This window comes from Falco peregrinus, chromosome 7, assembly GCF_023634155.1.
Source record: "Falco peregrinus isolate bFalPer1 chromosome 7, bFalPer1.pri, whole genome shotgun sequence".
Classification (NCBI taxonomy): domain Eukaryota; kingdom Metazoa; phylum Chordata; class Aves; order Falconiformes; family Falconidae; genus Falco; species Falco peregrinus.
The window spans coordinates 4,886,809-4,904,497 of record NC_073727.1 but is presented as its reverse complement, the minus strand read 5'-3'; the positions used below and the strand labels follow the sequence as shown (position 1 = coordinate 4,904,497).

Below are 17,689 nucleotides of genomic sequence, written 5' to 3'. Positions count from 1 at the left end.
CGCTGCTCCCGCCTTTGGTGGGAACTGTGCAGGAAAAGGATGAATGGGAGAAGGTAGATGACGGGTATAGCCTTCATTGCGCATGCAAAAGGGTACAAATTACAATCCCTTGAGCATATGGAGGCAAAGCAAGGTTCACAATGCCTTATTATATTAAGCCACATTATGAAAATTACTGTTGACATTAGTTCGTTAATGTTTGTCCAAGGACGTGAACTTGCAAAGTGGTTAAGTATCAGCACAGGCATCAGCACGGTGTCTTAACTTTGACGTGTTCATGAGTGTTCTAACGCAAGAAAATACAGTTTAATTATGGCCCACAAAAGGCGGTGTTTAGCATATTGTCCCTCTATACCATTTCTGACCATCGAAACTTAGTCAGAACATGATGTCATTAGTGGATATTGTTAACCTGAGCAAATTATTTCTTCCAAAGGACAAAATATGTGTGATCATCAATAAAGTAGCAAATTCAACCCACTAAACTAGCATATTTGGCACTACAAAGTGAAAGGGAGGCGGTTTCTCAGCTTTCTACCTTTTCTTCTAACACTTTAGCTCTTTCATAACTGTAGCAGACCTCAGATCAACACAAGGTTTTAGGAGGAAGTGCCAAGACCTATTGCCTAAAGCGATAGGCCAACATCCCAGAAAGTCAGGTTTGTTTGAACACCAGCTAGAGCAGCAAACGTTATCAACAGAAGGAATACACATCCTCAGCTCCCCCGGATGAAGGAGCGAAAGCAAGGGGGACTACAAATAGGTCTCTCCCCCAGGCTCCATGCCCTGGGCAGGGCAGGTCCGTTCCTCCGGATGGGCTCTGGCTGAGCCATACCTGCTCATTTCCTGGATCAAAGCAGACGCTGCAAACTCTGTCTTGATGCACTTTCTGTGTCTCCCATCCTGAAAGGCTGGTTGTGCCTCTCTGCCTCCCCTGGCAGCAAGGGCAGTGCTCACTGTGTGCACTTGTCCGCTCTGCTCCACCAGCCTCTCTTCGACAGGCCTCCCCAGCGGGTGCTCGGGAAGGGCAGCCCACCCTACACCCCAAAGGCATCCACAGAAAGGGGGGCACAGGGGCCAGGCCAGGCTTCCCCTCTGCTCCTCAGCTACAGCCTGCTAAAGGAGCACACGGCCTGCAGCGGGAGGGAAACCGTTAAACTGCAGGCAGGTTAATAATAAAACCCCTTGAAGAGCGGTGTTGGGACCAATCTCGCTTAATACCAGTATTAATGACATTGGTACAAAAATATAAAAGCAAACAAATAAATTTCCTGAGACCTAAATGTCTGGAGGCCTTGTCGACAGAAGGAGGACTGGGGGCTTGCACAGTAAGAGCTGGATTATCTAGAGGGGTAATAGAAATGGGATGCAATTTAATAGCAGTGTGCAAGGTCAGAAGCTTTGGAACTAATAACAAGACTTTCTGCTATAAACTACAAGGCTGTCAGCTGGAGGAGCTACATAGGGAGAAGTATATCTGTAGAATATGGGACGTCTGCAAATCATCAGCCATGAAAAGAGTAAAATCATCAGGTGATGTATCCTCAGCATAGTGAAGGAAGATTAATTCCCATGGTAAAGGCCCCTGTGAGAGCTCCTCCTTTGAAATACTATGTACAGTGCCAGCCAGACTCCAGGAGTCCTTCCAACCAGAACAGGCCCAGAACTAGGCTTCAGCATTATCAAGATAACGTTCTGATGTAACAGCACTAAACCACCTCACCTTTTACCCTAGCAACACCAGGACAGGGAGGATAGTATTCCTTCCTGGTCGTTTACGAGGTAAACCAAACAGTTCAAAGGGGGTTTTAAGCTCATGGGTATAAATTTTAGAAGAAAATAAGAAAAAGTGTGTCTAGCAGCAAAGTTCTGGAAGTGCCTCCCCATCAGAGCCCCACCACCTTAGGTGGGGTTTGACAAGTTCATAGAAAGGTGAAGGTCAGAGGAGTAAAATTAATGAAACAGGACTGGATTTACAGTAGAAAACCCACTACCTGTATGCTACATATTAACATCAGATCGCTATCCAACATTTGCTCTGCAGCAAACATCCACAGTATTTGTTTGGGTTTGGTTTCTTTTAGCATTTCTGAATAGCAGTAGCAAGGTTTTTCCCCCTCCATTTCCTGCAGAAGTGCCAATAGCTTTTTTGCTTTTCACAGTGACACTAACAGTGCCTCTCTGAACCACCTGAAGGTATGCCTGACAGCTCGGCTCCTGCTGTGCCCCACCGCAGCTCCCTGCAGCACAGAAAAGTAGGATGTGCCCATTCTGCTTTGCTCCAGCTGCCACCTCTCAGCTGACTGTTATTATTTTTGAAATTTCCGAAACAGTATGGGTGTATTCCTTCAAATCTGTGCTGTCACACTTCCCTAGCCTACAAATAACGCAATGTGCCACCTGGAAGAAATACATCATTTGCACTGCTCTCTCCATCTAGGTGTGTTGGAGACATATCCCTTCCCATTAAATAACACTTCTTGTAGAGCAACCCTGTCCTCAGCCTCGCACCACGATAATTGCTGAAGGACTATGCCTCACAATCAGAGAGAAAAAGCCTGCAAAATACAAATCAGCTGTTAAAAAAACTCAGCCCTGTGAAAGAAAAACCAGCCACAAGAAAAGGAGGCTTGACAAAATGTATAAGTAAGGCGGCAGCAAATTTTCAGAGGAAAGAGTTAAAGCAAGTTAAGAAAGAGTAGAGGAGAAGAACATTCCTGATCTCAAGCTCTAAAAGCACCAGAGACACACACAGCTCCTCAGATCTCTACCCGTGCCTGAAAGTGATTTCAGGAAGCTAGAAACATCTCATTAACGGTGCTAAAGAAAGTGGAAATTTATCCTATGCTTTCCTTGACAGGACCCATGCACTACAGAAACAGCTGCTGGAGAAGGACAGCCAATGGCTCAGAGCTCCAGCTTGGACGGTCAGTAGAAAGAGCAGAAAAAGAGTTAAATTAAACGGGCAGCAAACGAAGGGTTTCCCTCAGAGGGATGTGTCCTCAGCCCCCAAATAATCAAATAGCAAAGACATTTCTCGAGAGAGCTGTTTGCTGTTGAAAATTTTAATTTAATCAGATTAGGTTTGGTAAATATTTAAACAGAAAAACCAAGAGCGTTCTCCTTTCTTTGGATAATACTAAACCTGAAATGTTTCTATGCCCCTAAACCAGAATATCACAGAATGCTAATTTTGCCAGACTTTGCCTCAAAGTAGAAAGACAGAAAATTTCAAAATGTCCAGCTCTCCTGGGGAATGGAAATCCCAGTTTCCAGTCTGCTCTCTCAAGTGTCACTGACAAAAATCCGACTTTGGATTGTCCCCACACCTAAGGTTTATTTAAGTAGGCTCACAACATTTCTTTCACCGAGAAGATTTATGCATTTATTATATAACTAATAGCAGCCACCGACCTCTTCTGTTGCACTTTACCAGGACAGCTCTATTCTGCAGGCTGGAAACAAATGGTCCCCCCTTCTGTGTTAGGTGCCATCTGCTAAGCCTTGAATGTAAACGAACAGAAAGACACTTGCAGAACACAACCCATAGGCAGGATCAATTCCTCCTGACACTGCATCTATTACTTAGACTTCCCTTCGCTTTTCTAACAGCATCAGACTCCAGCCCAGTGCTCAAAGCTGCATCTAGTTGCAATTAAAACAAGCAAAGGTTTGAGTTCTCTTGTTTCCTTTGATAAAGCAACAAAGGTCTTTTTCACCTGCTGTAGGAGAGCCACTTGAAAATTCCAAAAGCCTTGAAATTTTCAATATAAACAAGCTCCAAAGAAAGTTCAAGAGAAACAATTTCCCTAATTCTTTAAGGTTTCCATGTTAAAATCAGTCTTTCACAATGACTGAACATTAGAAAACCGAAACTGTTGCCAACATGAACACTACACTTAGATCACAATATGAATTAATGAGCTTGCTTTTCACCTTCATCTTCCCCTTCTTCAGTGCTTTCCTCCCCCTCCCAAATAAATGATCCATGTTCCTAATAAAGTGCTTGAAAGGAAGGCTGGGAAATTTAATAATAAAAAGCTCTCTGAAATTAAGTTTCTGGCAGTGCTTTAAAAAAGGAAATGTTATTACTTGGTCCTTTGCTTTTCCCCAAAGCAAATTTCAGTCCTTTGAGGACAGCACAAATATAAAGCAGATAATTTACAAACCTTTTATTCGGCAATTTGCCTGGTCCAAATAAGCAACTATAATAGAAATTGCCAACTGAGTATTTTAAAGATTCTAGTATATGAAGAGATACAACATATTGCAGAAGAAGAAAGTCTCTGTCTAAACTATCAAATTATAGACTTTCAATAGGGAGCAAAATGTTGAACATGTTAATTTTCACAGGAAATAGAAGGGAGCATTAAGCACTGAAAACCCGACAATAATTGCTGGAGTTCTTATCATATAATAAGTTTCCTATCTTAGCTCTTTTGCATTTGCTGTACTGAAGATGAAAAAGGGAAAATACCAAGAGTTTGCCTTAGACTGCTCAAGTCCAGAACCACACATGAGCAGATATTTGGTGAAACAAACCTAGATCTTGCTTCTGCTCATGTCTTATCAAAAAGAGTTATCAAAATACTCTTGACAATTCAGAAAACTAAAAAAATCAATTAAATTGTGAAAACTTAATCAGGAAAACAAAAGCAAGGCTAATTCTCTGGTTTCCCAACAGCTACAGTGTCTTAGGCTGTGTCTTACATAGCTCTCAAAGAATGGTGCACACAAATCAAGCTCCATTGAATTCTCTAGGAATTCTCCTTTTGCGTCCACTGAGTGAGGTTTGAGCTATAATGCAATACATAATTTTGTAGAATTATTTATCAAGGGACCTACAGACTAGATTTTCACATCCGCTCTTGTAGTTAATAGTCCTACAACTTTGCATCACCATAAAAGAGCATAATTTTGCAAGATTCATGATTTATTCCTAGTTTCCAGTGACTAGTTTGGAGTACTTACCACCAAAAAGAAAAATGATTTTGTGTTCTGTCCTTCTACACCTCACATGCCTCAGACACACGGTTGATTCCACTAGCCAAGTCAAAAGAAATAAAAGGCTGAAGTGTGTGGGAAAGCATCTTCCTACGTAAAAATGCTAGGATGTTTAAGCTGTTTGTTTAGAATACCACCATGAAATATCTTTGCAGAACTAATTTTTTTTTATTATTATTATTTTCGATTACATTGTTATTCAAGGTGCATTGGTCACCTGAGGCACACCTACTTGTCTTTCCAGGAACACTGCTATTTGTCGCTGTGTGCAAATGTTGATTTCAGGATTTGCATAATATCACATCCTTCTCCTCTCTTTTTGTTACACACATCTTCCTTCTTCTAAAATATAGCATGATACTTCAGAAAAACAGATGGGAAAAGATGTATTCACAAAGCTTAAAAGCAAACCCAAAACAAAAAGCCCACTTGGAGACGGGACCCTCAATTCAGAGACATTCAGAACTGGAGGTTTGGCTCATGACAGCCTATGTCACATGGAACCAGAATGATCTGAAATATTTGGACACTGGTCTTTGACAGGGAAAAAAAAAATCATGTAGACACATGCTCTGCTTTGATGAGTGAAACAGAACCACCATTAGTCAGAAGAATACCTTGCACACTTTTCTGTTCACCCCAACACCTTCCACAAGCAATGAGCTTCTTCCCAAACAGAAGCTGAGAAACAGGAGGCCAGCTCAACCGTGCGCGAGTATGTGCGATCCAGTCAGATGTGTTCAAACTGAAAAGCCTCACATGGACCAGCCATAAACAGATGCAAGCAGGTGACTGTGTGAGGTGAACATCAAATGCAGGATTGGCCTTCTCTGTAAAACAATGCCACCAAAGCAATGACTTCAGTATCAAAAAGGCAGTAGATGACTCCTCTGAGCTTTGAAAGCCTTTGGGTTTTTCTGTCAGTAGTAGCCTTCCATAAGACTGAAGGACAGTTTTAGGATGTATAAAAAGCTAGTGACTCCCTAGTTTCTGTCACACTGTGAAAGGTTGGCTTTTAAATCATACTATAACTTCCAGCAGGAACATGCAAAAACATGTAGCACAGCATTTACTACAAGTAAAAATCCAACCCCTTTCCAGCAGAGTTGCGTAGTGCAGTCAACAAGACACTTCCAGCCTGCAAAAATCTCTCTGTGTGGTTCCCAACAGTATTCAACAACACGGCAGTCACCAGCAGCCAACACAGAGATGGTTTCAGCTGTTGATGGAGCAGGAATGAGCATCCAGGACCCAGAGACAGAAGACATCCAGAACAGCCTGCCTCATCCAACAGCTACAGGGAGCTTACATAGCTCTCAAAGAAGTCCTTCCCATCGCTCTGCCCAGCAGCAGGAGGCCACTGCAAGATCTGACAGCCCAGATAACCCTAAACAGAAGAACAATACCTCCGTGTGCACACCAGCAGGTACAAATTCAGGAAAGGGAGAAGCTAAATGTCCTTTCATGACTTGGCAAAACCTTTTTCCCCCTTCTGATCAGGGAATTCGGGGACTTAAAAAGACCCCCTCCTCCATATCACTTTCTGGTGGCACGCTGCGCATCTCTACCACCCTCCTCATAGATCAGAGTTGTGTAATCACGCCTGAAGCAGAAGGTTGGTCCACTGCACTACTGCAAAACTCATAACAAACACTTCAACTATTAATTAACCAGGTTATGTATACAGTGAATTTAATCCAAGCCACACAGCAGACATTTCTATAACCCAATTAAGTCACAGAATATTCATGAACTCATACATATACATCCATAGATCATGCCCACCAGAGCACAAGGCTGGCTCAGGAAAATACTTTCACCAGAGAGTAAATACATGGGGTGACATCTTCAGCTGTGGTAAATTAGTGTTAATCACCTAATGCTGGTAGTAAAATCCTTCAGTGTATAGTACCTGAGCATTTGGCCCTCCGGATTCTGCAGGGTTATGATATTAACGTACATACCACGGTTAGCTTCCTTGGAAAATAAAAATGGGCTGAGAAATGTCAGGATTGGATTTGGACTTTCAAGCTGAAAACCCTTTAGGTCTTCTGCAAGTTTACATTTGGACAGATCAAAATTTTGAAATCTATGCTAATGACACCTTGGTGTTTACAGGCAGGGAGATGATTCTAAGATGATTCATTTTTGAACTGAGAACAGTTGGGAAGAAGTATACATGTATCAGAACCAGACATCTCTGATATCCATTTTGCAATTTGCATGTTGCTTATCCAACAACAGCAAAGCATTCAGATGGATCAAAGGTACATATGCTGACCTGTTTTTCACATACTGACAAAATTCTACTGGAAATTGTATTTTTAAAGTGTCCAGGATTTTTAAAAGTCTGTGAAGAGTTTCTAAACAGCTTCTTCCAAATTTAGAAGGAATGATGGATGAACAGTTATTCTTCAACCACTACTTTAAATAAAATTCAAGGTTGAGACTATACAAGTGAAACTTTGAAATACAGATCTTAAAGTTCGTAAGTTACACGTATGTACCAGAATTTAGGATCTAATACAAGCATCTCTTCAACCTTAACTACCAGATCATGTATTTGATGTAATCATTAATGCAAATCAGTACCTATTTTATTCTTTTACTTCAACTGTAAATCTTCTAATCACAGTCTGTACACATAGTTTAGCAATGAAATACCTATCACTAATGCTACTGAAATATTCCATATAATCTTGATTGTATCTTGATTTATCTCTCATGTACAGTTACGAAAAATACGCATAAAAGATTTTATCTGTAGAGCCGTCTCCAACAGTAATGTTAAATGAAGAAATCTATGAAGGCTTACAGAAACCTCCTTTCCCTCCGCAGGAAATGTCGGAGACCTGCCAGATAACCCTTAAGAATAAGATTTCTGCACGTAAATTTCCGATTCAGCTGCAGGTAAATTGCTAGGACACATTGCCAAACAAGTCCCTATGCTCGGAGAACTAGAGGAGGCTTAGAAACAAAACATCAACTCCATGCTAAGCATGTAAGTGGAGAATGGTTAGAAAGCATTACCTTCTCCCTCACGAGAGCAACCAGGCAAGGTCCTGCCACGTCAGCACTGCTGGCATTTTTAAGTCCACGGTGGGGCTGGAGGTATCCAGGTCTCACTTGCTCCTACAAATGCCTCTTTCAGCAAGATCTGTTAGCACAGGCTGTAGCGGTTCTATCTCGCAAGCCATGTAAAGCGTTTTCAAAATTGTGTGCCTCTTAAAATAATGGCAGACAGGCACTTTCTGCCATAGCTTAATTAAAGCAGCTCTCTCTGACAAGAGGGTGGGTTTATGCCTTTAAAGGGTTAAATTATGCCACATAATAAAATTAAGTTTTGCCCTGGATAGACACACCTAAAGCTGTTTTTTCCTCATGAATGGGAATTGTACGTTTATAGCAAGAGCAGAAAGAGCTCAGTGAAAACTTACAAAGTGCGTATAATCCTTGGATGAACTAGAAAAGCCGGAATCCATAAGAAACTCTGTATAAGGACACCCAAGTGGAGGATCTTATCCTGAATGGTGCTGCTTTTCAGAGGTGAAAGGGGAGCGGAGAGCGCTTTATTCCTCTACGTCTTATTCACGCCCGGTGTAAAGGAAAGCAGGCTTTCAAAAAAATCCAAACCAAACTGTGTTTTTATGGATCCACTACTGAGCTGTGCAGCCCGTGACGGGAGCATTGGTGCTCTGCTCCTGAAGAGGATCATTCGCAGCTTTCAGCACTGGGGGGAAAGGGAGATTTGACGCCACCTTCCTGTGAGGTAATTAACGGGGACCTTCAGCTGCGTAAAGCTGATTTTTCTCTCCATAAAAGTCAGACGATGGCCTTCTCTAGATGCAGAGTGAATCCTGAAGTCAATACCAAATACAAATTCAGACACCATACGGTGCACTCGGGATTTCTGGAGCCTGCTTCTGGTGTGCTTCCCAGGACTGACAGGAAGGCTTTGGCCCAGCAGGAGGAGCAGGATCTGGCCTTTCATTACCACCAGGCTGCATTTCACCAGAGGAGACACACCACCCTGCCACACATCACCTGCTTTGACAACAGCAAAGCCTGAGGGAAGTGGTACTGGCTCTTACAGCATCACCTGAAGGATCATCAACAGAAGGCGGGTAAGGCAGCGCACTGAGGGCATCTGAACACCCACCAGGACACAGCTTTGATGTCTCTGAAGCGACAGACCCACCACACAGCGGGATGTACACCCAAGGACAGGGAGGACCGCTGCCTCCTGGGTCTTTGTGTGTCTTAGTGCCCCTGCGCGGGGGTGGCTCGCCGCAGCTCAGCACCCCTCCAGCCACTGCACCCTCCCTTTCTGCAGTCTTGTCTTACAGGATTACACTGAAATTACAGACCTCAAACCAACCTGGAAAGTTAAATTGTCTGGAGAGTGAGTGTAAATTGGATTACCTGTAACTGCTAGCTCTCGCCCAGCTGCACCACCACGGCTCCTCTGACCTCTGCACAGTAAGACAAATCACACAGGCAGAACAATAAAGGGGTGGGTTTGGGGGGGGGGGGTTGTCCCAGGAGAAAGGAAGACAGTGGTAAAATACACTACTTAATGTTTTTATTCTGCCTGTTCACTTCTCTCTCTCTGGCTTGTGGCATCTCATTGCTGCTGCTGCCTGACCACATTTCACCAGAGAGGGGACAGCTCATGCAAGGAGCTGCAGCAACGAGCACCCTCCCCTCGGACACTCACACCCCTCACTCATCTCAGTAGGGCTCTCCTCCCCAGCTCCAGTTCTCACCCTTGTCCCCATCCTGCAGCAGGAGCAACCCAGCCCAAGCCCTTCATCTGTGGTGCGGTAAAAATCAGTGCTGCTCATGCTGCTGCTAAGCCACCAGGCAGCTCTACCTGGGAGCTTTCATGCCATCCAGATTGGAGTTTTCATTGCCTTCCTGGCCCCTCAGACACCAGCAGCTCAGAGGATTATAGTTCTGCTAGTTCAAGCAATGATGGTGAGTTTCTTGATAAGCAGAACTGCACTACTTCAGGGTGAAAGAAGAGATTTTTAAACAGAAAGTGACTTCACCTGACTGCTTTGAGATGGATGGGACAGCCTTGTACTGTCAATTCCTACACTGATACCTACAGGGAAAAACACCTCTTGTAGTCCTTTGAGAGAGACCCACAGTGACACCAGGGAATGGCTGGGGTTAAACACTGCTAATTCCACTTTGGTTCTGCATTTCAGACTTCAGAAATATTTGGGCTGGCCAGTTCAAGAGATGGACCTTAAACCAAAGTCTGAACCAAGTCCAAGCCAAGAGTAAAGCTAATAAAACCCCAGGGTCCTAGGAGTTTAGTGTTCAAAACATCCTAAAACATCCTACTTGTGGTACTGGCCCTGCAGACACATAACCCTAAGAAATTGTCATCTCTTCATTAGAAGCAATCCTACAACCACTAAAGCTTTTCTCATCTGCGTTTCAGTCAATATTTCTTGAAAATCTTTATACCCACATGTAAAGTGGGGCCACTGTTTCAGAACCGCATCTGTCTTGTACACTAACCAGCATTAAAGGATCCTGCCCACGGGGCAGGGGGGACAATGACACAAAAGTATCAGTAAAAATCTTTTCTGTCAATACAAACAGTTTAGGTAACGGGCCAGACTCATTTCTCCCAGACAATGGGAGATGCCCTTCTGATTAGATTTCAGTGTAGTAGGAAAGACTGTTTGAAATGTTTTAACTGTTTTTTAAACATAGCTTGATGATAAAGAAACTTGTTTTTCAGTTTTTAAAACCATCAACTTAAGTGCAACTGAATTCCTCTTTCATTCCAGCACTTATAAAGCATTTCTTTGTCTTAATACACACCATCATGCTGTGATAAGTGTAATTTCCCATGTATTAGTGTTTATTTATATTTAATGCGTATTTATCTTAAACTCCTCCCTCACTTCCGATGAGTAATTTTTCTTTATAGTTACGTGAACATATTCTATATTATAGAACATTTACGTGTAAATTATTTTGTTCTCAAAACATAAATAAAAATAATAGCCTTGGTTTTGTGAAGTTTGCTACAATGGACTTGAATCTGTTGAAGAATGAAGAATGAGTCATAGTGTGTATGCCTCTTGAATTCTATATAAGGTGTCAAAACTCTGATTCTTTAGTTCAATCGGCTTAAAGGAAAAAAAACAAAAGGGGAAAAAAACAACCACATTTTTTTATTCATTCTCTTCTGTATGTATAACCCAAGATGGCATTCTGTCAGGCAGAGACAGCTGGCAGCAAGGTTGCCTTTCTCTGTTTGGCAGTTATTTGTAGTTGCCAGCTATTTGGAACAGTCCCCAATCTTGTCTCACAGCAAGTCAGGTTGTGTACCCTGCTGGCATCGAGCCACAGCCATCATGGCAAACTGTAAAAGACTCTGAAGAAGCAATAGATTTTCACAGAAAAAAATAATAATAATAAAAAAAATAATAAAAAAGAAGACACCAGACTCTGAAGCATTAAAAAAAAAAAGGCGGGGGGGGGGGGGGGGTTTAAGGTACTCGCAACAAAAACCTCTACAAGAAGTTCTTTCTCTACCTCTGGAATTCGGAGTGTCATCTGGTTTGGGATCATCTGCCCTTTCAGTGCAAGTGTTACCAGCCTGCCACTGGGAAAGCTGCCTAATTCTGTCCTCCCAACTACATGAAGAGAATTTATAGCAGGTGTGTGAGCTGTCTCCTGATTCTAGACACGTAACTTTTAAATAGCAACTTCTTTAGGACACCCAAAGCTGCACAGGACTCTGAATGAGTGAAAATAATTTTGAATTAATGCTGTTTTGAGGGAACAATTCCAACTTACCTTACACTCTGCTGAACTCCTAACTAGCTTTTACTGTGTTAACACATAGTGAGGAGGTGCAGCAATCGCTATATGCATACTGATTAATCAGCCTATTTGGCAACTGTCGGGGTGATGAAAATGTAACTTAGTGAAAATCTAAGTTCTGCAGCCCAGACAGAACACAAGCCAAAGGGAGCCCTGGCACTGCCGTGCCACCAAGGGAGGCACTCAGGCACACCAGGCAGCACCTGCCTTCCCCCACCCCGCCAAATCACAGGGACTCTTCAGAGACTGCAGAGACATTCATAGGGGGTCTTCAGCACCTGCTGCACCAAGCGGTGTGTGCAGAAACATTCAGTAGGAACCGGGAAAGAAACCCTGTACTTTAGCATCATGGATTTAAAAAGCACTTTATGCACTAGTGGCAAAGCCACAAACATTTTGAGCAGTCCTCCACCAAAATGGTGAAATTATCAAAGCAGAGGCAGGAATTATACAGCCACTGAAGGGACAGCAGTCATTCAGAAATCACGGGAAACAGAGGGCAGAGAGCCATGAGAACTGCAGTGCTGACGGATAATGAAGAGAGAACTCAAAGTTTTAAAAAAATCAAATTCTAGTCCTCATATTTGTCCGTTTTCAGCAGCAGCTGCTGACACTCACTTGCAACACAGGGGAAGGTTATTTTTAAACAAGAAACTTCCAAGACTATATAACTATTCCTAGGAACTTTCGCTATTTTGCAATACATAATTCAGAATTACAAATCAGATTTGCCATTGGTGCCCTGGATCGTTGTTTTCATGGGCTGTCAAACTGTCTGCATCTGTACCTTCACTTACTGACTCACTTGTCACCTGTCTGAAAAGAAAACAGCTTTAAAACTTCGGTTTAACAGAGAACGTAAAAGGAAACATAAGAAAGCACATAATGAAAGTGCCTTATAAAGCATCTGTTATAAATCCCTTCTTTCATTTATCGCTTAAGGGATGGCAGCAAGTGTCACATGTTCTGAAGCTGGTGGAGAATCACTTCTTTACTGCAAAGTTTATCAGCAATGTCAGACTCCGAACACAAGCATGGCTCATTAGTTATTTAGTCATTCTGAAATCCCCAAACTTGGACTTAGTCTAAGAATGACAGTAATGGGCAGAGACATGACAAAGACATTATCACTCATGGGAGAAAATGCTTTGAACTGGAGGCAGAATCTCAAAGCTAGATCATGGCTTGTTACCTAATACCTGCTCCAATGTTAAATGTTAGTTGACACGGTTTGTTAACTGGTTTGGGTTGGGCTCCACTTATGCCTTTTTACTGATCCTTTCTCTTCTGCCATGAGGTTAGGGTGAGATAGGTGCAGAGGAATGCAGGCAGTGGGTTGATTAACACTGATAACATGCAGCTGTGGCCTTGCTACGAAGGCAGCGGGTTGATTGACATGGATGATGCGCAGCTGCAGCTCGTTCCCACTAAGGGTTAAATAGCACCGAGGATGGTGGGAGAGGGGGCTGGATGGAGGAGGTGTGGTGTGGCCTTTGGGGGAAGGAGAAACAGCAGGGACAGTAGAATCCGACTGACGTAAAGCCTTGTTGCAGCCTACTGGTTTGTACTGCAACAAGACAGGGACATGGTTTGTAAGGACACTATTCTCTCCTCACTTTGGGGATGCTGCAGAATGAATGTTTGTGGATTCTGAAAGCATCAGGTGTAACTCGGTGTGGCAGAATTAGCATGTAAGTCCACCTCAGTTTGCTTTTGTAGGTATTTCACCACCACGCCATCAGCTTTAGTCTGCAGGTATTACCTCCTTTGCTACAGGTAGTAACAGTAAATTTCAACTCTCCTTTCAGCTATCACATTTCCAAGATAATTCTTGAAATCCTCCCTATATTGATGGCCATTTTCAGAGACCATAGGACAGAGTATTAGTATTTCTTCTAAACAGGGAGACCTCTTCCATAAATCTCCCTCTGCCCATCAGTCTGAAGCAGTGCTGCACACCTACCTGTCCTTTCCTTTCTTTCTGATCTCCTTCCCTTTCACCCAACAAAAAGTCCAATCTGCACTACAAGAACTGATACTGGTAACTGAACTTTTAAGCCATTTGGAGCACTAAAGCCAGACTATACAGTGCCCCACAAAACTTTTCCAGAATCATTTCTTCCTCTCCCTCAACCAAGCTCTAGACAGGAGTCCAAGGCAGATTGCAGGTATTATCTTCTTTTATATTAATTATTACTGATTTTTAAACTGCACATCATGTTCTCGTTACCACAGGCAATACTTTAGCAGCTCTAGTTGTTTCCTGCTCATGCTTTTTGAGAACGTAACACCCCTGTGTACAAGTGGCTCTGTAGTTTCAGCTGAATTTTGCATGTGCATCCTGCAAAGGCAACTGCAAGCAGTGCAAAACCCCAAACAACACTGCATTGCAACACTCCCACATAGCAAGTGAAAAAGGCCAGATGCATCTCTAACTTCCAATGTGCAACTGAATTAGCCTGTTTAACTTTGAGTTTTTACATCATTTTCACTATACTGTGCACCTTTAAACTTTACGATACATTCTGGTTCCAGAAATCTTACAGGATTACTAAACGCTGCTATGGTGCTACCTTGCCTATAATTAAAAACAGCAGTTTTTCAAGTTTTCTAACTGATCACACTCAGGAAAGATATAATCATAGTTACCAAAAGATATAACATGACACAAAATGAGTCATCCCTTAGTCGTAGACTGCTTGACATTTAAAAAATTGGCCTGATTTAAAAGGGAAAAAAAGAAATATTACCTTGAAGGTCATTAAGCTTACAGAGTGATTAACCTAGGGTTCACCGGAGAGTGGGAATAATAGTCATGAATTCCTAACATGGCAAAATGGTCAAGGCACAGAACACAGTCACAAAATCCTCCGCACCCCATTTCTATTTAAATTGTTCAAGGTTTATTAGCTGCCTAATTGCCCAGGCTTCAGCACACTGCTTGCTTCAAAACCCAAAAGGGAACTGGGGCATTACACAGCTTTACCTTTGCCTGGCCTGGCTGGAAGCTGTACCGGGAGCAATCTTGCCACAGGAATTTTTTGACAAATTCCCAGAAAAGTTGCAGGAAACATCCTGGATTCATTTCCAAGAGCAGACAGCATATGGTAGGACTGCCCCAGTGCAGGTCTTCTCAGCTGTTCTATGTCTGTGTCTGCACTTCTGATGCCAGACCAGGATCTAACTTGCCTGCTTCCCAAAAGGTTATGGAGAAACAGCAGCTGCAGTAACACCATGCTTAAGCAACCAAACAGTTCATAGATTTTTGATGTTTTAGATTTTTGATGTTTTCGTTGAAAAGGAAACAAGTGAAGAAAGCTATTAAAAATTGCAATGATTTTTTCTAGGAGTAACAAAGCTGAGATTCTGTTATTTGGCTATTGATTCATAACAGGTCACTTAGACAAGATTTTCAAGGTGTTCTCTGAATCACAGAGGCCAAAAATTTGCATTAAGCAAGAAACATAAATAAAGTTAGTTGAACTTACTTGTCAGTGGGCATGAGATGATCCTTAGCTCTATATTTTATTATTACAACAGAGGGATCCGCTACACATATTTCTCTCATAGCTCTTGAGCGCGTATCCCACACGGCTCACCCAAGACAAAGGTCCAAGAAACTGGGCACTAAATATCTGAGATCTGTCAATAACCACAGAATTGGCAAAAATGACACTTTATTGCAGCTGTGTGACACTTTTAACCCTAGAGATGGAGCGCAAATTGCTGAAAACACCAGAGTGATGAGCAGGGCATGAAGAAAACATTTCATTTGGCCAGCCTCTGTGGAAGGGCAAAAATAAACCAGTAAATGGAAGGATCTCCACCTGATGAGAAGTTACCTCCTGGTCCTGAACCAGTCCACAAGCTGGTCTAGCTTTATTGCATAATCATGGAAAATATATCAGACAGATTGACAAAAGTGTGGTCACTCTTTTGGTATAAAGTGCTTAAAAGGGTATTAGATCATGTTTTCTTCACAACATTCATTAATGTTCTACCTGTCTTAAAAAATGAATAAGCAAACGTGGAAATGATCCCCGGAGAGATTTCACATGAAGTGATGGTGCCCTCCCCCTCACCAAAACACAAGATTTCAGCTGCTGCACCAAAGCATTCGCTATGACAGTACAACACTTCCCATGGTAAAACCATGTCTTTCCCTGGGTTATGTTCACTCCATGTGTGCTAATAACAATGCCCTAAACTCAGTTTCAGTATAGTACCAGAGTAAAAACCAACTGTGAAAAAAAAAATTTAATGAAATGGAATAAAATAGTAAAACAAAATCTTGCAGCAAGTCTGCTCCCTGCCTGCACACAGTCAGATCTGCCGATTGAGGAGCAAACCAAAGCTTTTACTCCTATCGGCAAAGCTTACCCCATGAGTGCAGTTTTTCTGCCACTTTTTGTAACAATAGCTTTTTAATGAAGTGCTGGCTGAGGCCGCTCGCTGCAGTCTTGCCAGAAGAGCCACTCTGCTTGCCGTGTCCTGGAAGCGTGGAAGGGGCATGGCACAGGGATGTCCATGTACAACAGCTACCACCTCCCCACTCCTGTTGCACGCACACCTGGTTGAGCTTGCTGCGTGTGCTGCAGGTGTGATGTGCTTTAATCTGCGCAGGATTTGGGCAGGAATGAGCAACCCCATTTACACACACACTTTTATTCTGGATAAGTCACAAATCAACTCTCTGGCAAGCGTGGATATTGAGACTTTGCACTGAAACTTTGGCTGGCCCTCAAAGCAACAAACAGGTTAGAATGCCACATGTTCCTACTTGTGACTTGATACGTATTTTAAAGCACATCTACATTTCAAAAATTAGTTACAGAAACCTTTTGTTCTGAAGTATTTCAAATACTAGCTTAAAAGAGCATTTAAAAAAGCAGAAGGCTATCTGCTGGTTTAAATAATTCCTAAAAATTACAAGACATTATTATCCTAGTTTTGGCTGGGATAGAGTTAGTTTTCTTCCTAGTAGCTGCTGCAGGGCTGTGTTTTGGGTTTAGTATGAGAATAATGTTGGTAAGACACTGGTGGTTTAGCTGTTGCTAAGTAGTGCTTACCCTAAATCCAGGACTGTCCAGTTTCCCATGTTCTACCAGTGAGCAGGTGCACGAGGAGCCGGGAGGGAGCAGGGCCAGGACAGGTGACCCCAACTAGCCGAAGGGATGTTCCATACCACAGAACGTCGTGCTCGGTATATAAACGGGGGCGGGGGGGACTTGGCCGGGAGCCACCGATCGCTGCTGGGGGACTGGCTGGACAGTGAGCAACTGCATTTTGCATCGCCTGGGTTTCTTCACTTGTTTGGGTCTTTTTCCCCCCTGGGGTTTTATTCCCCTATTATTCTTGTTGCTCTTATTATTATTATTACATTTCAATTATTAAATTGTTCTTAACTCAACCCACAAGTCTTACTTTTCTTTCATTCACCTCCCCATCCCGCTGGGGGCAAGGGAGGGAGGGTGGGAGTGGCTGTGTGGTACTTAGTTGCCAGCTGGGGTTAAACCACGACATGTATTAGGTGTATCTGTCACAGAACTAATGGATCTGTAGTAGTACTTATCCTCTAAATTAAAAAAAATCCTGAATTACCCACCAATTTTCTGTACATTCAGCAGTGTGCATTAAAAAAATAAACTGACTTCAAACGACTTGCTATTATAGCCTTATTAAGTAAAGAGACTGATGATAAAATATAATATACTGCAAGTGTTCATCTTATGATCAGTTATTGCCTGTTAGGAATATACTCATGTAAGAGCATGGCACTTTTTCAGCAGCCAAGAATAGGCGTGCACAAAAAGGAGCTCCCATGGATTAACAA

General features: G+C 42.6%; 1 protein-coding gene across 3 annotated transcripts in view; it reads right to left on the bottom strand.

Moving 5' to 3' along the window:
- SMYD3 (SET and MYND domain containing 3) overlaps window positions 1-17,689 on the bottom strand; it is a 419,966-nt gene that overhangs the window by 211,285 nt on the left and 190,992 nt on the right. The window contains exon 1 of one of the 3 annotated variants that reach the window (XM_055810878.1): window positions 9,427-9,445. The exons of the other annotated variants lie outside the window; for them this stretch is intronic. The gene's annotated coding sequence lies outside the window, so the exon portion shown is untranslated. Of the gene's footprint in view, window positions 1-9,426; window positions 9,446-17,689 lie in introns of those variants that run through there. 3 annotated transcript variants of the gene reach the window in all.